The sequence below is a fragment of the Hypanus sabinus genome, chromosome 11 (assembly GCF_030144855.1).
Source record: "Hypanus sabinus isolate sHypSab1 chromosome 11, sHypSab1.hap1, whole genome shotgun sequence".
Lineage (NCBI taxonomy): Eukaryota > Metazoa > Chordata > Chondrichthyes > Myliobatiformes > Dasyatidae > Hypanus > Hypanus sabinus.
Window position 1 is genome coordinate 9,051,266 of NC_082716.1, and position 21,568 is coordinate 9,072,833.

The following is a 21,568-nucleotide window of genomic DNA, read 5'->3' on the forward strand; positions in this document are numbered from 1 at the left end:
CAATTTCGTTCGGAGTTTGAGGAGACTTTCTACGTCACCAAAGGCTCTAGCAAATTTCTATAGTTGTACAATGCAGAGCATTCTACCCAGTTGCATCATTTGGTGTGGAGAGGCCACTGCACCGATCGGAAAAAGCTGCAGAAAATTGTAAACTTAGCCAGCTTCATCATGCCCCCAGTATTGGGGACATCTTCAGAAGGCAGGCAGCATCCTTCCTTAGGGACCCCCATCAGCAAGACATGGCCTCTTCTCATTGCTATCATCAAGGAGGAGGTACAGGAACCCGAAGGCACACAGTCAATGATTTAGGGACAGATTCTTCCCCTCCGCCATCAGATTTCTGAATGGACATTGAACACTGCCTCACTATTCTGTTTGCTCTGATTTTGAACTAATTAATTTTTATATGCATTTCTTCTTGTAATTTTTAGATTTCTGAATTATGTATCGCAACGTACTACTCCGCAAAAACAACAAGTTTCATGTTACATGCCAATGATGTTAAACCTGATTGTACAAGATGTAATGAGGCTGTACATGCAGATTTGCACACAGTTTTCATTGCCCTGTTCTAGGAAAGATGTTACTAAGCTGGAAAGATGATTAATGGGAATGTTCCCAGGACTTGACTAGCCTGAGCTCTAGGAGGTTCGGCAGGCTGGCATTTTATTCCTTGGAGCATACGGGACAGAGATGATCTTACCGAGATGCCTAAAATCATGGGTTTAGATGGAATGAATACACTCAAGTTATTCTCCCAGCAAGGTAGAATCAAGAACTCAGTAAAAAGGGAGAAATTTGAAGAGGAACAAAGGAGCAAACTTTTCACGAGCTGCCAGTAGAAGTGGTGGGTGCAAATAACAGCATTTAAAAGTAATCGGACAGATACATATATAAGAATGGCTTAAGACCATAAGACCACAAGACATAGGAGCAGAATTAGGCCATTAGGCCCAACGAGTCTGCTCTGCCAGTTCACCATGGCTGACCCATTTTCTCTCTCAGCCCTTCTCCTGCCTTCACACCCTGACTAATCAAGAATGTATCAACCTCTGCCTTAAATACACCCAATATTTAGAGGGATGTGGGCCAAACATAGGCAAATGTAACTGGATTAGATGGCTTCTTAGCTGCCCCGAAGGGACCTGTTTCCATCCTGTATTAATATATAAAACATAGAAGATTACAGCACAATACAGGCCATTCAGCCCACAATGTTGCACCAACCTTTTAACCTACTTTAAGTTCAATCTAGCCCTCCCTTCCTACATAGCCTTTCATTTTCCTATCATCCATATGCCAATCTAAGAGTTTGTTAAATGCTCCTAACAATAGTTTATATATAAAAAAAATTGGCCTGCCTGGTCTCCACTCTGAGGCAACTTTATTCAGAACCTCCTGTACCTAATAAAGTGGTCGCTGAGTGAATGTTTGTGGTCTTCTGGCACTGTAGCCCATCCACTTCAAGGTCCGACGTGTTGAGCATTCAGAGATGCTACACCACCACTGCTACGATGCGTGTACGACACCTGCTTTAGCTATGCCATTCACAATAATCCACACTCTACTCCAGGAGCTACGAGGAATGAGGAACAAATTGCCACTGCTAGCTACATCTCACAAATAAATAAGTTAAAAGAAAAAGTTGGCAAAGTTCCTGGGTGATGTCATCTCACAACAGAGATGTTACCCAGTGCAGAAGAATGAAGCTGGCTCTGTGAAGCTAGCTCCCCGGCATCTGAAGAATCCCGAGCCAAATCCATTCCTCTGTGCCCAGCCTGATAGCAGAAAGCCTGTTCTGGAAGAGCTTTCAGTAGCCCATACATCAAAGCAGATGCAGTGACAAGTAGCAGGAAAAGCAAGCCAACAGCGAGGCAGAAGCAGGGATAGAAGAATATTTCATTGATACATCTCACTCCATCTATTCAGCAAACATTATGTTAGGGGGGGCTGCTTTGTGAGATCTTGTACATAGTGTAGTTCTTGAGGACACTTCAAATAGCCATAGCCTGATTCAACAAGCAGAGCAGTTAGTGTGATGCTATTATCCGCTCGAGGTGTTGAAGTTCGGTGTTCGATTCTGGTGTCCTCTGTAAGCAGGTTTGTACATTCCTTCTCGTGAGCGCAAGGGTTTCTTCCCACAGTCCAAAGACAAACCGACTAGTAGGTTAATTGATCATTGTAAATTGCCCTGTGATTAGGCTAGGACGGGGGTCGGCAACCCGCGGCTCCGGAGCCACATGCGACTCTTTTACGTCTGTGCTGCGGCTCCCTGTTGCTTTGGGAAATAATTGGTTGTGGCGACCCTTTTCCTGGCACATCCGAACCTGCTCACAATTAGATAGCCTACGGGGGTTTGCGAGCACAGAGCTTTGGAGCCTCTGCACCGGGGGGGGGGGGGGGGGGCAGGTTGAGGGAGGCTTAAAAGTGAGGCTGAAGATTTCGAATAAAGTTTTTTCCTTCGACTGCAGTTACCGACTCCGTGTCGTAATTTTAGCGCTGTGTGTAGCACACCGCTACATGGTCAGTATTTAATTAAAATGTATTTTATGTTAGTTTGTTAGTTTTTGAAATGTAAATCTAAATTTGAAGATTATGGTGATCTTGTACAATCTAAATAAGACGTTGTGGCGACCCATTTCCTGACACATCCGAACCGGCTCACAATTAGCCAGCGTTCAGGCTAAGGGAGATAGCCTACGGGGGTTTGTGAGTACGTGTCTTTTGCAGCATCCGCGCCCATGGGGGGGCGGGTTGAGGGAGGCTTAAAAGCAAGGCTGTTTAGTTCGAATAAAGCTATCTTTGACTGCAGTTTACTGACTGCGTGTAGCACACCTCTACAGCGTGTTTTTATCGCTGGCTGTCCAGAGGGGAGGTGCTGAAACGCTTTGTCGCGTGTCTGGAAGAAGTGAAAACTTTCCTGGGCAGCAAAGGGCTCAACTTTCCTGAGCTGGAACAGCCAGAGTGGCTGGAAAAGCTACACTTCATGGTAGACATGACAGCGCACCTGAACACGCTGAACACAGCTCTTCAGGGGTAAGGACGTACAGCCCTGCACATGTTGGAGGATGTTTTGGCATTCGAGCGCAAGTTGACGTTGCTTGCCAGAGATTTACAGAAAGGCACATTGTCTCACTTCCCCAATTTGAGAGAGTTCAAACAAGGTCACGACATGATAAATTCGGAGTATTTACATTCTGCAATCATCGCAATGCAAACATCGTTTGGGAAACGCTTCTGTGAGTTCAGAGAGGAAAAAAACACATTATCCATCCCGGTCACTCCCCTAAGCATCGATCCATCCCTACTGAATACGACTGCATTGTCAGGTGTGAGTCAACCTGAACAAGTATGATAAATATTTTAATTGCCTATTATTTTACGTATATTCATATGTTTTCATTGTTCAGTGAAATAGTCCTTTTATTTTTCAGGTTGACAGCTGGCTGACGTTATTTTTGGTTTGCTGCTGGCGGCAAATTTAAGTTTGGCGTTTTTCATAAATACAAGAAGGACTCAAATAGACGTTGAGTATTTTACTTAAAAATAACCTTCAACCCAACGTCTTTTTTTCGGAGTTCAAAATGTTTTTGTTGCATGCAGAAATGTAATTTCGTTTTCTCTGCAGGAGTTCATCAATTTCATAAATGCAACACATTATAGTTTGTTTATACATAGCATAAAGAAAAAACAAAACGTTGTATGCAGTGTTATTTCATTTTAAATGTCAAACGGGTTTTGCGGCTCCCAGTGTTTTCTTTTCTTTGGGAAACGGGTCCAAGTGGCTCTTTCAGTGGTAAAGGTTGCTGACCCCTGGGCTAGGATTAAATCTGGGGTAGCTGCACAGTGCAGCTCGAAAGGCTGGAATGGCCTGTTCTGCGCTGATAATAAATAAATAAATTTAAAATGTTTCTAATGTTCATGAACTGTACAAATCTGGGCAAGTGCAACAAATGCACAGATATTTTTTAAAGGATCATTGTAATGATTTTAAACACAAGCAATTCTGCAGATACTTGAAATCCAGAGCAACACACACTAGATGCTGGAGAAACTCAGCAGGTCTGGTAGCATCTATGGAGAGGAATAAAAAGCTGATATTTCGGGCTGAGGCATTACATCACGACCCTTCATAATCATTGCAAAGATTAGTTGTATTTGTCACACCAAAACATAAAATGAAATGCATCGTTTGTGTCAACGATCAACACAGTCCAAGAATGTGGAGGAGGAGCTTAGGAGAACAATGGCGCCTAATGGCAACTCATTTGCTTGCGTCTTCAGAAACAGCTCTATTTCTAACTACAATATCTCTATTTTTCCTTTTCCCAAATTCTTTGGGCACAGAACTTGGAAGAAGCAACGCAACAGAATTTTAACTCCATAAATCAGCGAGTTGTTTGTTATGTCTCCACTCTCACTGTGCAACAGGGATACCTCTTTTTCCCTTATGAGGGAGGGAGACAGAGTCTGTGGTATGTTGAATTACCGGGTGAACGAGTAGTCTTTGGAGTACTGCAAGTCTGTGTCTTTATTGAGGCTTTGCTGCACACTTGAGTGCTCGGTGGTGGGGGGGGGGGGGGGATGCTTTTTTTGTTTGTGGGGGGGTGGTGTTGCTTTGCTGCTGCTTACGTGAGGGAGGAGGAGCTGGGGGGGACTTTGGGGTTCTAAAATTTAACTGTCATTCATTCTTTGGGGGCACTCTTCTGTTTTCTTGATGTTTGCGAAGAAGAAGAATTTCAGGCTGTATATTGTATGCATTTCTCTGACATTACCTTTGGATGCTCGGGGGGCAGGCTGCAAGTGTTACCTTTCTTTAATGTAGCATGCTCACAACTCGCTGACACCTTTGGAAGTTAAGAGGAAACAGAAGCACCTGGAGGAAATCGACACAGTCCTGGGGAGACCAACAGTGATGGGCATTCAAGAAGATGGCAGATTGCTGGTGATGGAAAGTGTTGTGCTTACTGCTACACTACCAGGCCACCTACATACTTGCTTGCCACATGCCCAAAGAGTTTGTCTGGCACTGGGAGAGAAGACAGCCATGGTGAAAATTTGTTTTCAGTTGCATGGATTGTGAAACGTACTTCTCCGCTGCAACGTGAAGATAATTTCACCTGAAAGCTCATCACAAGGTTAACGCCAACTGAGAGACAACGGACAAGCTTAAAGACATAGGAGTAGAATTAAGCCTATCAGACCATTCAGTCTGCACTGCCATTCCATCATGGCTGATTTATTATCCCTCTTAACTCCATTCTCCTACCTTTTCCCTGTACCCTTTGACACCTCTACTAATCAAGACTTTATCAACCTCCACCTTAAATACACCCGATGAATTCCACAGATTCACCACCCTCTGGCTAAAGAAATTCCTCCTCTTCTCAGTTCTAAAGGGATGCCCTTGTATTCTGACACTGCGCCCTCTGGTCCTCGACTGCACACCATAGAAAACATCCTCTCCACATTCACTCTATCTAGGTCTTTCATTGTTGAATCGGTTTTGATGAGATTTCCTCCCCCCCTCCACCCCATTCTTCTAAATTCCAGTGAGTACAGGCCCAAAGCCATCAAATGCTCCTCATACTTTAACCCTTTCACTCCTGGGATCATTCTTGCGAACCTCCTTTGGATCTCTTCTAGTGCCGGCACATCCTTCCTTAGATAAGTGGGATGCTAGAACTGGAGGAACAATCTGCTGCAGTAACATCATCTATGGGACGGGGGAAGAAAGGTCAAAATTTCAAGTCAAAGCCTTGCACCTGGATCTATTGACCTACCTTTTATTCACTTAGGTATTTTGTTTGTTTGTTTATTTATTTAGAGATACAGTGCAGAATAGGCATTTCTGGTTCAATGAGCTGTGGTGCTCAGCAACCCACCTACTTAACCCCAGCCTAATCACGGGACAATCAGCAAGGACAAATTAGCCTACCAACCCGTACGTCTTTGGCCTGAGGTAGGAATCTGGAGCACCCAGAGAAGTCCACACGCTGACCGTAAGGATGTACAACCGTCTTTCAGACAGTGCTGGAATTCACTGCAATGCCCAGAACCAAAACAGCGTCAAGCTAACTGCTACGCTATGTTTTTTAAAATTTAGTTTATTTACTTATTTATGTCTTATTGCCCATTTCTTTCTGTATTTGCACAATTTGTCAGTCTCTGTTTGTGTCCAGTTTTTCTTTCATTCCATTGTATTTCTTTATTCCACTGTGAATCCCTGCAAGAAAATGAATCTCAGGGTAGTAAATGGGGAAATATACTACAGATCTATTTCTCTTAGAGCAATGACACCCCCTGAGCAATACGTATTGATCTGTCATCCGTCCATGCGCTGTTGTCTACGCATGTGTATTTTTCCCTTTCTCTCTTGCTGTAATGTGAATACAACAGTTATAGCCATTTCCCGCATCTGTGCTTTTATTTAAACAACATGTGCAGACACAACAAATATGTACTTGGATAATAAATTTACTTTGATGGGGCTTAACTAGGTGTCTTGCTCCAGCAAAAAAAAACACACACACACTTACTTCAGGAAAGTTTCAGCCTGAAACATTGACTGTCCATTCATTTGCTGCCTGTCCTGCTGAATTCCTCCAGCATTTTCTGTGTGTGTTGCTTTGGATTTCCAGCATCTGCACATCTTCTCATGTTTATGATCTATTTTTCCTCCAGCGGACTGCTTGTTGCTCCTAATTCCAATGAGGAAAGCCCAGGTGTGGAGCAGTGGAGCCACTGCCTCACCGTGCCAGCAACCCTGGTCTGATCTTCATCTCTGCTTCCGCCTGTGTGGAATTTTCACCTCCGCCCTGTGACTACATGGGCTTCCCCTGGTCTGGTCCCACATCCCAAACGAACGTGTGGACATAAGTGCAAGGATTTGAGGAAAAAGTTTCCTTCATTCCTTTGGGACATGGAAGTTAGAACTAGGTAGGGAGGTGGTGATGGCAGGCGTGGGGGAAGAACAAAACTAAACAAGGGTCTGATGTGGAGACAATGTATGGGTGACACCTACGCGGACACACAGTCACTGTCCTGTTGTGCTTTCATATGCCCTGCTGCTACAACAAGAGTTACTCTTGCCACAAGTCACTTTGCCACATTAGCATTTCCATTCTGTCACCTTATGTACACAGACTCATACACCTAGAGGAGTGATGACTCAAAAAGGCGATGTCTGTTGTTAAGGACCCCCATCAGCCAGGAATGCCCTGTCCTGGGGGTGCCTCAATGATCCCATCAGGGAGGAGGTACTGAAGCCTGAAGGCACACACTCAATGATTCAGGAACAGCTTCTTCCCCTCTTCCATCCGATTTCTGAATGGACAATGAACCCTAGCTCACTACTTTCATACTTCTATTTTTGCAATATAAGTACACACACACACACACTTACTGTAATTGAGTTTTTGTTCTTATATATTTCATTGTACTGCTGCTGCAAAGACAACAAATTTCACAAGATACGCCTGTGATATTAAACCTGATTCTGATTCTCGTTCTGACTTCGGGTACATAGAATCAATCCTAAAAGGTATATAGGCTAATCTTATGTGTATATGGCCATATGGCTGAAAACGGTTATTTGTAAATTGCGTTTTATAGGATTGTTTTTATATTTCTGTTCATTGTTTTTTTTTTATTATGTTCTTTATGTTCATTGTGTTTTTATGCTCCATCAGATCTGGAGTAACAATCATTTCATTCTCCCTTACATCAGAGTTCTGAAGAATGACAGTAAATAACCTTAAATCTTGCAAAGGGTCCAGAAATACATATGGACACAAGAGACAGCAGATGGCAGAATCTGCAGGAATCATTCAACAGATCAGACAATCAACATTTCAGGCCGAGAACTTTCATCTGGACTGAAATATAGTCACTGTCTGTAAGGAGTTTGTACTTTCTCCCCCAGACAGTATGGATTTCCTCCCACATTCTACAGACGTATGGATAGAGTTAGAGAGTTGTGGGCATGCTATGACGGTGCCGTGAACGTGGTGACACTTCCAGGCAGCCTCCAGCATATTTCTCAGACTGTGATGGGCATTGATGTAAATAACACATATCACTGTATTGATGTGTGACAGATAGAGCTGATCTCCAAAGTTTAAAGATCATTAATCTTTAGATCGTCTGTATAAAGAGGTGAAGGGGAAGGGGTAGAGCAAAAGCCATAGCAGGTCAGTGGAACCAGGCAGAAATAGTTTGACGTGGACTAGATGGGCCAAATGGCCTGCTTCTATGCTATAGTGCTCTAAGACTTTGTGATTCAACCAAAAATCAACATCATAACTATGTGCCATGTCATATGATTTAGGCAATCATGGTCTTTCTATGATCATGATTGCTCTCAGTAAATTTTTCTACGGAAGTGGTTTGCCATAGGTTTCTTCTGGGCCGTGACTTTACAAGGTGGGTGACCTCAGCCATTATCACTTCAGAAAGATTGTCTTGCTGTTGTCAGTGTTCACATAACCAGGACTTGTGATGTGCATCAACTGCTCATACAACCATCCACCACCTGTTCCCATGGCTTCATGTGACCCTGATCGGGGGCAGGGGGGGGGGTGCGCTAAGCAGGTACTACACCTTGCTCAATGGCGACCTGCAGGCCAGCAGAGCAGAGTACTTTACACCTCCTTTAGTAGCAACCCATCTCCAGCCCGCCACCCAGGGCAGCAACGATGAGAAATTGTGTTGAGACTCTACAAGTTCATGAACCTAGCCAGAGTTTGCAAGCATAATGCTTTCTTTTAATTCAGGGGACATTCTAATAGTTTGCTCACCAGCACAATGAACAGTTGAGCCAACTAACAAAGGAAGTCGGAACGCAATGCAGCAAAAAATGGGAAATAAAAGGATGTATTGATTCTTTTTTCTATCACAGGATGTGGATATGATTGGCAAGGACTGCAGTTATTGTCACTAACTTTTCTACACTCCATAGCCACTTTATTAGGCATCTCCTGTACCTAATAAAGTCAACACTGACTGTATGATTGTAATCTTCTGCCGCTGTAACCCATCCACTTCAAGGTTCGACATGTTGTACATTCAGAGACGCTTTTCGGCACACCACTGTTATAATGAGTGTTTACCTGAGTTACTGCCGCCTTCCCATCAGCCTGAAGCTGGCCGGCCATTCTCCACTGACCTCTCTCATTAACAAGGCGATGAGAAATGCCACTCACTGGATGTGTCTTTGTTTTTTTTTGGCACCGTTCTCTGTAAACTCTAAAGCAGGGGTTTTCAACCATTTTTACATCATGGATCCCTACCACTAACTGTGAACCTGAGAAAGGGAAGCGCTGTACTTGAGACTGTTCTGTAAGGAGATCAGCAGTTTCTGAGATACTCAAACCATCCCATCTGGCACCAATAATCATTCCACGGTCTAAGTCACTGAGATCATGTTCCTTCCCCATTCTGATATTTGGTCTGAACAACAACTGAGCCTCTTGACCAAGTCTGCATGCTCTTATGCATGGAGTTGCTGTCGCGTGATTGGCTGATTAGATATTTGCACTAACAAGCAGGTGTACCTAATAAAGTGGCCACTGAGTGTGTGTTCTGCATAATAGTGAACCTGGGTCATATCTACAGAGCCAAAGGGTCCTACAGCATGAAAATAGGCCCTGTGGCCCAACTGGTTCCTGCTAACCCAGATGACTCTCCAAACAAGTAGAACTGTCTGGCATTTAACCTTTAAACTTCTACCTATGTCCGGCTCCAACTATCTTGTACCAGCCTCAATCACTTCCTCTGGCAGCTCCTTCTTCATTGCCACCACTCTCCATATAAAAACATTTCCTCACAGATTATGAAGTTGAACAGCATGGAAACAGGCCCTTTGGCCCAACTGTCCCTGCTGACCAAAGTACCCCATCCGATCTAGTCCCATTTGCCATTATTTGGTCTCTAGCCTTCTAAACTTTTCCAACACATGTCTGATACCTTTCCATTCCTGTCCAATTGTCTTTTAAAATTACTACACCTGCCTCAGCTACCTCATCTGGTAGCTCATTCCACATACATCCCCACCTCTCCTTGGGTAAAAATATTGCTCCTCAAAGCATTTAAAGAAAAATAAGATTTAGAATAGAATTTATGAGAAACTATACCATGGGGCTCTCAACCTGGAGGTCCACGGACCCCCTGCCTAATGGTATTGGTCCATGGTATAAAAAAGATAGAGAACTTATGCTGCACACAAAAAAGTCTGGCAAATAACCAATATACAAAAGTAGACAAATACTGCAAATGAAAAATAAATAATACTGAGGACATGAGTTGTCAAGTCCTTGAAAGTGACTGTGTAGTTATGGGAGCAGTGCAGTGTTGAGGTGAGTTAAGTTACCCAGGCCAGTTCAGGAGCTTGATGGTTGATGGGTAATAACTGTTCCTGAACCAGGTGGCGTGTGACCAAATTCTTTGGTACTTCCTCCCTGATGGCAGTAGTGGGAAGAGGGCATGGTCTGGATGGTGGGGGGGGGGGGGCTGCTTTCTCATGGCAGCACTCCATGTAGATTTGCTCAACGGTGGGGAGGGCTTTGCCTGCGATTGGCTGGGCTGCATCCACTACTTTCTGTAGACTTCTCTGCTTCTAGGCAAAGGTGTTTCCATAGCAGACCATGATGCAACCAGCCAGGATGCTCTCCACAGTGCATCTGTGGAAATCTGTTAAAGACTCTGGTGACACGCTGAATCTATGCAAAAGTTCAAAGAAAGTTTAAGCGCTGTCATGCCTGTTTTGTGACGGTAATTACATGCTTGCCCCTCTGATATGATAACACCAAGGAATTTAAAACTATTGGCCCATACTGACTGTCCATTTCCCTTCCACGTGTGCTGTCTGACCTGTTGAGTTCCTATAGTTTGTTTGTGTGCGTTGGTCAAGAAACCAGGACCGATCTGATGGACAAATGTCTCCTCCATTGCCATGACAATTCCTTATCGTCTAAAGAAAGCAGAACCAAAACTGAGCTGCAAATGTATTAACAAATTGCATCAGGCTGATGCCAAAGACGAGATTTAGCAAAGGCAGAAGCCTTGTTACTGTTGTAATTGAGATGGACAGATTGCACTCATTCCAATCAATGTTACAGAATTCTACATATATCCACACTACATAATCCCCAAAGTAGAACTGACGCAGAGGATATTCTCAGCATGGGTTACAAAAACATCCTTTGTACAAGCTGCTGAAAAGCCACAGGATAATTGGTCAGTGGCTGAGCAGAAAAAAACCCTCCAAAACAAAGACTTCCTAAATTATCGCAAACCTGTTGAACAAGTTTTCCCCGAGTTATATCCAATTTCCATTGTTGTCCTTGGCAACAGATGCCAACAGGTCTCACCCAGCTTTGCTTGTCAATAAACTTGCTTCAAGGACCTGATGGATAGTAGCTCTGCTAGGTATGGCAGTTTCGTAGATGAGGTGCTCGATTCAAATAGAATCAGATTCAGGTTTATTATCATGAACTTATGTTGTGAAATTTGTTGTTTTGTGCCAGTAGTAAATGCAAGATGTAAAAAAAATTACTATACATTACAAGAAATAAAGAAAATAAACAGTACAAAAAAGGAACAATGAGGTAGTGTTCATGTGTTCATGGACTGTTCAGAAATCTCCACAGTATCTCTGTAGAAATTTGCTAATCTTTGGTGTCATACCAAATCTCCTCAAACTCCTGCTGAAGTAGAGGCACTCGCATGCCTACATATACATAGAACACTACAGCACAGTACGGGCTGTTGGACCGACAACGTTTTGCTGATCATTCAACTCTCTCTAACATCAGTCTAACCTTTTCTTCCTACGTAGCCTCCATTTTTCTGTCATCCATGTGCCATCTAAGAATTTCTTAAATGCCCCAGTGTATCTATCACGACTGGCAGGTTCTTGCACTCATTCACCACTGTGTAAACACAAGAAATGAAGGGTTCCAGGCTAAAACACTGGCTGTTTCTTCCTCTCTATAGATGCTACCTGACCTGATGTGTTCCTCCAGTATTTTATGTATGTTACTCTCTGGGGAAAGTAAAACTAGTCTCTGATATCTCCCATACACATTCCTCTAATCACCTCAAGATCATGCCCCCCTCATATTAGCAGTTTCCACCCTGGGAAGAAGTCTCTGGCTCTCCAATTGATCTGAGTCTTATCATTTTGTACCTCTCTATCAAATCACCTTACTTGCTTCAAAGAAAAGAGCCTTGGCTCACCCAACCTATCCTCATAAGTCAGGGTGAGGTCTGTGGGGAGTTTGCAAGTTTCCCCTGAAACCTCCCTCCAAGAGAGATAATACTCTCCGTATCTTGATCAATGTTCACCTCTCAATGGTCACTGCTTTAGAAATTCCAACATGGCACATCACACTTTACTTCAGTAGCAGTGGTTTGAAAATGGGGCAAAACAAAACACAAGACAATGAACTTGCAACTGGCAAGCTGTCAGCACACACACATTTATAAACACAAGAGATTCTGTAGGTGCTGGAAATCCAGAGCAACACATAAACTGCTGGAGGAACTGCAAGCTGGGTAGCATCTACAGAAATGAATAAATATTTGATGTTTCACCCCAACTCTGAACTGTTCCCACAACCTATGAACTCACTTTCAAGGACTCTTCATCTCAAGTTCTCGGTATTTATTTTTATTAATATTGTTTCTTTCTTTGTATTTACTGTGAATTCCCACAAGAAAATGAACCTCAGGATTGTATATGGTGATATATATGCACTTTGAACTTGGAGACCCTTCATTAGGACCAACACACATTTATCTTTGCAATTTCCAACCAGCCTAAAAAAAACTTACAGTCATGTATAACAAGGTAATGTCACCTACTCCTTCTGCTCTTACTTTTCCACCCTTTGCCCTTCATTGTGTGCAATGGAAGCCATAATGCAGGGTAGATAACTGGCTCTGCATTACCACCACTGAGTCAACAGTTCAGTTTGTCTGTATTCCTCTATACACCCACATTCGAGGTGGTCTCATAAAAAGATTGACACATCAACTTTATGTTGAGACTAAATAGAAGGCTCCACAATTGGGTTCCATTGGTAGATTAATCATTCGCCAATAGAATTATTATCACTGACATACTGTATGTCATGAAATCTGTTATTTTGCAGCAGCAGTACTGTGCAATACATAAAATATATTATAAATTACAATAAAAAAGAGAAATGATTTAATTAATAAATTGGGATGGCACAGTAGTGTAGTGGTTAGCGCAACGCTTTACAGTACCAGTGACCCAGGTTCAATTCCTGCTGCAGGAAGGAGTCTGTACATTCTCCCCGTGACCGTGTGGGTTTCATCCAAGTGCTCCAATTTCCTCCCACAGTCCAAAGACTTACCAATTGGTAACTTCACTGGTCATTGTAAATTGTCTTGTGATTAGGCTAGCGTTAAATGAGGAAGGGGCACAGTACAGAATCTAAATCAGCTGGAGAAAGTTGTTAACTCAGTAGCCCCATCATGGGCAATAGCCTCCCCAGCACCCAGGACATCTTCAAAACATGATGCCTCAGAAAGGCAGCATCCACCACTAAGGACCCTCATCACTCAGGACATGCCCTCTTCTCATTGCTTCCATCAGGGAGGAAGTACAGAGCTTGAAGACACACTCTCAACAATTCAAGAACAGCTTCTTCCCCTCTGCCATCGACATTGAACCTGTGAACACTACCTCACTACTCTTTCCACTACTTATTTAATTTAACTTATGGTATATATATATATATATATATAGCAGCACAATAACAAATTTCACAACATATACCTCATTCTGATTATGAATTTTAGACTGTTTTACTGCTGTTGCAATTACTGTATATATGCTGCATTTGCCTTGTCCTGTGTGTGACAGTGTTTTGCACATTGGTCCTAGGGGAACAGTATTTCGTTGGACTGTACTCTTATGTATGGTTGAATGACAATTAAACTCAAGTTGATTTATAAGGTACACTGAATATAGCACCTCTCTTCTCAATTACTTTGCCTTGATTCTAGCCTAATGCAAAATACTCAAAGGTTCAACTGTTTTTTCAGTAACACCATAAAACACAGGATCAGGTTTTGTCCACTGGGCCTATCAAGTCCTCTCTCCCACTTCATCGTGACTGATTTATTTTCCCTCTCAACCCCTGCCTTCTCCATGTAACCTTTGACCCCACTCCTTATTAATCAAGAATGTATCAACTTCCACTTTAAATATACCCAATGACTTGGCCTCCTCCACCATCTGTGGCAATGAATTCCAGATTCACCAATCTCTAGCTAAAAAACTTCCTCCTTATTACTGTTCTAAAGGGACATCTTTCTCTTCTGAGCGCAAACACGAGGAAATCTGCAGATGCTGGAAATTCAAGCAACACACACAAAATGCTGGTGGAACGCAGCAGGCCAGGCAGCATCTGTAGGAATGTTGTCAGTCCTGACGAAGGGTCTCGGCACGAAATGTCGACAGTGCTTCTTCCTATAGATGCTGCCTGGCCTGCTGCATTCCACCAGCATTTTGTGTGTGTTGCTTTCTATTCTGAAGTTGCACCCTCTGGTCCTAGACTCCCCCTCTATAGGAAACATCCTCTCCACATCCACTCTCTGTAGGACATTCAATATTTGATAGGATTCCAGCATTCTTCCTGCCCTTCTCCGTTAACTGAGTTAAATGATTCAACTTGAGAACAAGTCTTTTCAGATGAAGAAGATGACGGCAAACCTCGACGTAAGCTGAAACGACTCATTAATAAGGCAGCAATGAATAATTACTAATAATGAGAACACAGATGGAGTTCAATATATTGCTTCAGGTTCATTTACAAACGAGTCCCCCTCTGAGAACCAAGTTTGGGGGTGATGTTAAATTTCACAATTTCCTATTGCATCTATTTGAAATGAATTCTGTGAAGTAGTGACGCAAATTAGTTAATGAGTTTGAATTAATGAAAACATTTTTACAATTACAGTATCATATTCCCATAATACAAGCAAAAGATTAGGGAATAAAAATCATAACTGCACATTCATCTTTACTTGGTTCTGAGGTATCAGCTCCACCATGGGCTCTGGTCTCCTCGGCATCCAAGGAATCTTCAGAATATGAAGCCTCAAAAAGGCAGCATCCATCATTATTGGCCCAATCACCCTGGACATGCCCTCTTCTCATTGCCACCACCAGGAAAGACCAGCAGGAGCCTGAAGACACACACAATCATTCAGAAAGTTTCCTCCCCTCTCCCATCACATTTCTGGATGGACATTGATCCCACCAACACTACCTCATAACTTTTTTTATCTAGTTAACTTTACGGCAGCAGTACAATGAAACACATGATAAATGTAGCCAAAAAAACCCTGAATATATTAAATATATAAGTGAGTATTAAATAGTTAAGTTAAAATAAGCAGTGCAAAGAAAGCAAACAAATGAAAAAAAACACAAAATGCTGGCAGAACCCAGCAGGCCAGACAGCATCTATGGGAGGAGGTAGTGACGACGCTTTGGGCCGAAACCCTACATCGGGAGGGGGTTAAATAAAAATGAATAAAAAGAAAAAAATGAATAAAAAAATAAAAAAAGTAGTGAGGTAGTGTTTATGGATTCAATGTCCATTTAGAAATCAAAAGGCAGAGGGGAAGAAGCTGTTCCTGAATCGCTGAGTGTATGCCTTCAGGCTTCTGTACATCCTTCCCGATGGTAGCATTGTGAAGAGGGCATGTCCTGGGTGGTGGGGATCCTTAATGATGGATGCCATCTTCCTAAGGCACCACTCCTGGAAGCTGTCTTGGATACTATGGAGGCTGGTATCCATGATGGTCCTGACTAATTTTACAAGAGTCTGCAACTTACTTTGACCTTGTGCAGTGGCCACCCCATACCAGACGGTGATGCAGCCAGTCAGAACGCTTCGCACAGTATATTTGTAGAAGTTTGAGTGTGTTATGTGACAAACCATATCTCCTCAAACTCCTAATGAAATGCAGTCTTGCCTTCTTTGTAGCTGCATCAATATGGTTAGGTACTATTGACACCCAGGATCTTGAAACTGCTCACTCTCTCCACTTCTGATCACTCTGTGAGGACTAGCATGTGTTCCTTCCTCTTACACTTCCTGAAGTCCACTATATATATATATATATACACACACACTTAATGACAACAAATTTCATGACATATGCCATCACAAACAAGAGAAAATCTGCAGATGCTGGAAATCCGAGCAACACACACAAAATGCTGGAGGAACTCAGCAGGCCAGGCAGCATCTAGGAAAAAGAGTACAGTCGACAATTCAGCCCAAAACGTTAAATGCACTCTTTTCCATAGATGTTGCCTGGCTTACTCAGTTCCTCCAGTATTCTGTGTGTGTTTCTCATGACATATGCCAGTGATATTAAACCTGATTCTGATTCACCATCGAGAAGGGTGAATTATCATTTACTGAGGGTGCATTACAACTCCAAAATCTATGCACAAGAGATCCTGCAGCTGCTGCAAATCCAGAGCAACGCAAGATGCTGGAGGAACTCAACAGGTCAGGCAGCATCTATGGAGAGGAATAAAGAGTCAACATTTCGGGCTGAGATGGTCTTGTCCCAAAACGTTGTCTGCTCATTCACTTCCACAGACGCTGCCTGACTGCTGAGTTCCTCCAGCATTTTATGTGTTGCTCCCAAATTTATACAAAGCCCAGCAACTGATAGGATGATGTATAAACATCCTGGTACAGACAGGAGAAGGGAAGGGTGAGAAAGACTAGAGTGGAAGTGGGTCCGTGATGACGTTCACTGTGGTCGTGAGGCAGTGGGAAGTGTAGCCAGAATTAATGGACGGGTTTGGCTTTTGTGAAGGATTATGGACCTGATAGAATTTTTGGATGATGAAGAGAGTAATTCATTTAATGTACAGTACATCCAGCAAGCTCGTAAGGTGGTTCGGACTCCCATGATCAGCAAGGTCAGAGTTCAGGACTGGAGATTTGGTTACTGTCATTGGTGAGTTTAGAATTCGAGGCTTTGAGGTCAGGGTCCCAATTTCTGTGTGAGCTAGGGTCAATACCGAATTTTATTTATTTCGAGACAGAGCATGGAACAGGCCCTTCCGGCCCAATGAACCAGAATGCCCAGCACCCCACCTATTTAATACTAGCCTAATCACAGGACTATTTACAATGACCAATTAACCAGTATGTCTTTGGAGTGTGGGAAGAAACTGGAGCATCCAGAAGAAGCCCAAAGTCACGGGAACCCAAATGTGCTAATTCCTTACAGATGATGCCAGAATTGAACTGTACTCTGATGCCCCGACTGTAATAGCAACGTGCTAACTGCTACACAACCATGGCGCCCAAAGGTCAAAGGCTGAAGCCAGCGAGTTCAAAATCAAGGCCACATGGCCAAATGTCTGAGTCTGTAAGTCTGCCAGTCCACGGGAGGCTGGATGCCCAGCGGCTTCCTATCCTATGGTTGAAGTACTGTGTGTGTGTGTGTGTGTGTGTGTGTGTGTGTGTGTGTGTGTGTGTGTGTGTGTGTGTGTGTGTGTGTGTGTGTGTGCATGTGTAGGAGGAAATGGGGCTGTTTTGCTGTGGTTGTTTTATCCTCTGTTGATCTGTTGTTGTTATTTGTGTTGTGGGCAGGCTACGTTGGCGCCGGAATGTGAGGTAACACTTGAAGTCTGCCCCGAGTACATCCGAGTTGGTCACTAACACAAAGGTTGCATTTCGCTGTGTGTTTTGACGTGCATTAATAAATAAATGAATCTGAATGAGACAGCACATGGCATTGAAAGTGAGGACGTGAAACTGCCCAATTAATAGACGGCAGGTGTGAAAACACAAGAGATTCAGCCGATGCTGGAAACCCAAAGCAACGCACACAAAATGCTGAAGGAACTCAGCATTTCAGGCAGCACCTATGGAAAAGAATAGAGAGTTGACATTTTGGGCTGACATTCAGGTCAAGAAACATCTCCAACTTCTGTAGGCCCTACTCCTTCAGTGTCACCAAGACATGGCCACAATCACACTGAAGAAATGCCGGTGATGAATTGGACACATGATGAGAAGGGAGGCCAACTATCATCAAGACAGCACTTCACTGGACCCCCCAAAGGTGGAGGAAACGTGGGAGACCAAAGACAACTTTGAGCCATACTGTAGAGGTGGAAATGAGGAGCTCTGAGACACAATAGTGAAGATGACCAAGGACAGACAGAGATGGAGGACTTTCTTTGCCACTCTAAATGCCATCCATGTAATTGGAAATTCACCAGTTTTGGGCTGAGACTTCATTCCAGTCCTAAGGAAGGGTATTGGCTCGAAATGTTGACTGTTGATATTGTGTGTAATGATATATATGAAAGGTTGTTTCTCAAGTTAGAGGAAGGTTTGTCACAGCAACCACCAAGGATTGGTCAGGAGATATTGCTTTTTGATGACCAAGATTTGGGAGCACAAGCCACAATTTCTAGATTTCTGGTTGATGAGGACTTGTGTTTTAAAGTGAGGGAGGATTGTGGTCTATTGCAACAGGATAAAGAGCATATTGCTGGAACGGCCAGATAGGTGGCAGATGAGGTCTAGTATGGAGAAAGGGGACATAACACATTTTGGAAAAAAGGTATGTGAAGGAACAACATAGATACTGTGTTAAAAGGGAAGGAGGACCAAAGTAAACAAGATAGATAGCAAAAATCATTGAGAGTGCTGGTGGGTGTTGAGAACACAATTAAGAAGACATTCACAATTCTGGGCTGCATCATCAGAGGTATAACATATAAAGACAAGAATTTATACTGAACCTTTACAAATCATAGCGCTCAAGTCTCAACTGGAATATTGTGTTCAATTCTTGTCATAGAGTCAAGAAACCTACAGCTTAGGAAAAGCCCTTCGGCCTCTTTAGTCCATGGCAAACTATCATTCTGCCTAGGCCCATCCCCACATTTTCGGAGTGGTTGCAAGTGAATTTATGAGAAATGGTTCCTGGGATGAGAGGCTACACTTATGAGAATAGATTAGAGAGTCTGGGACTGTTTTCTTTGGAGACGTCTCAACAAAGACTCGCTGTAAGTGTATAAAATAGTGAGGCGTCTGGAAAGAATGGTGAGTGGGAGGCAGTTCCCTTTGGTGGGGTGCGGGGGGGAGGGCTGGTTTCTGGAGATCACAGGGATACAACAAAGGGGAAGAGAATTAAGGATGACAAGCGGGAGCATTTTTCATGCAATGCGCATTTGGAATGTGGAGTGCATTGCCTGCAGATGTGGTGGAGACAGATTCAAGTACAATCTTCAAGGGGGATTGGAATATATAATAGTTCATAGAAAAGTACAGGCTCATCAGCCCACAATATTGTGCCGATCTTTTAATCTACTCCGATCAATCTAACCCTCCCCCACATAGCCCTCCAAATTTCTATTATCCATGTGCCTATCTAAGAGTCTCTTAAATGTCCCAACTGCTTTTTCAACCTACACAGTACTGTGCAAAAGTCTGGGGCACATTTATATACCGAGGGTGCCTGGGACTTTTGCACAGTACTGTATTTGTCAGCTTGGAGGGGACAGCAAGTTTATAATTCTAGAGTGAGCAAAGGATGCAGGAAATGGCAAGGTGGAGCTCTGTGTAAGGGGTGTGGGATAGATGGCAGAGAAGGAGTGCCAGGGCAGGGGGCCAGCACGGATGCAAACATACCCAGTCCTAGGGGACCGGGGAAGATCAATTATTTCCAATCAATTGGTTAATTGGTCATTAGAGAATGTTCCTCTGGTGCTTCCTGTTCCCTCCCCTCTCTCTTCCCCCCTTTCCCAACCATGATTCCCCTCTCCCTGCCCCATTCCCAGTTCACTCCACAACAGAAACCCATACCAGAATCAGGTTTAGCATCACTCACATATGTCAAGAAATGTGTTTTTTTTTTGCAGCAGTAGTAGTACAGTGCAATACATAACTTTACTACAGTACTGTGCAAAAGTGTTAGGCACCTAGCAATAGATATGTGCCTAAGACTTTTGCATAGTAATGTGGATGCTGCCTCACCTGCTGAGTTCCTCCAGCATTTTGTGTGTGTTATTTGCTGGGTAAAAACTTACCTCTGACATCTCCTTTATAGTTCCCTCCAATAACCTTGAAATTATACCCCTGGTATTATGGATTTCCACCCTGGGAAAAGGTCTCTGGCTATCCACTCTATCTAATCTCTCATCATTCTAAGCACCTCGATTAAGTCACCTCTCATCTTCCTTACTAACCTACCTACTAAATGTCTTCTTAATCATTTATAACAATCACAATGACCAAAGAAAGCTACAGGAAAAGGGCCAGTGAAACCAGAGAGCTGCTCTGAAAAGGGACATCATTTACACAATGGGCTGAATGGCCTCCTTCACTGTAACTACGTTATGACTTGGATCTGACCCAAGGGGAACTTACAGCAGGGGATTACATCAGTTGTTACAGTATAATCTCGGAATTTTCAGCTGGAGATTAGGACCTGGCCATAAATCAGATGATTAATGCAAAAGAGCCTGCAGATACTGGAAATCCAGAGCAACACACACAAAATGCTGGAGGGACTCTGCAGGTCAGACAGCATCTATGGAAAGGAATAAACAGTTGATGTTTCGGGCCAAGGTCCTTCTTCAGGACACAAATAGACCAGATCAAGAATGATACCACACATTGTCAAGTAAATTTCCCCTCACCTCCACCCACAGGAGCAGAACTTGGTCAATTAGTCTGCTCCACCATTTCATCATGGCTGATCCATTTCCCTCTCAACCCCAATCTCCTGCCTTCTCCCTGTATCCCTTCAAGCCCTTGAATAATCAAAAATATATCAACCTTGCTTTGAATATACCCAATGATTTGGCTTGCACAGGCTGTGGCAACGCATTCTACAGATACACCTCCTCCCCGCACAGCTACAACACACACAGAAAGATGAGGTGTTAGGCTTGTAGGTGAGTGTCATGTTGACACATTCCGCTGGCAAATAGTGAGCAATTTCTAGCTGAAATAAAACGACAAGATAAAAGGTCTAATTTGATGTCCATTTCCTACAGAGCCTACTAAATGCTTTCAAAGGCACAGCAACCAGAACAGAGAACAGTAAACATTGCAGTAAAGTGCCACGCCACACCAGGCAGGCTTTCCCCATTCCCAGTCCGGCTTATCGCTCTCTACAAACTCATTAAAGGGACACAGGCCGTTTCATTTACCGTGCCAAGAAACACTAAAACGAAAGTGAGATGACAATTCTCTTTTAGATGTTCTCAGCATGTGTTAAAAAAAACACTGCTCCACATTTAGGCTTTACACACACACACACACACACACACACTCTCTCTCTCACACACACACACACACACACTCTCTCTCTCTCACACACACACACACACACACACACACACACACACACTCTCTCTCTCACACACACACACACACACACACACACTCTCTCTCTCTCTCACACACACACACACACACACACACACACACACACACTCTCTCTCACATACACACACACACACACACACACACAC

The 21,568-nt window shown here is 43.3% G+C and overlaps 1 protein-coding gene across 12 annotated transcripts in view; it reads right to left on the reverse strand.

The window, feature by feature from the left end:
• adgrl2a (adhesion G protein-coupled receptor L2a) overlaps positions 1–21,568 on the reverse strand; it is an 840,245-nt gene that overhangs the window by 383,225 nt on the left and 435,452 nt on the right. The window contains exon 1 of one of the 12 annotated variants that reach the window (XM_059983760.1): positions 15,061–15,095. The exons of the other annotated variants lie outside the window; for them this stretch is intronic. The gene's annotated coding sequence lies outside the window, so the exon portion shown is untranslated. Of the gene's footprint in view, positions 1–15,060; positions 15,096–21,568 lie in introns of those variants that run through there. 12 annotated transcript variants of the gene reach the window in all.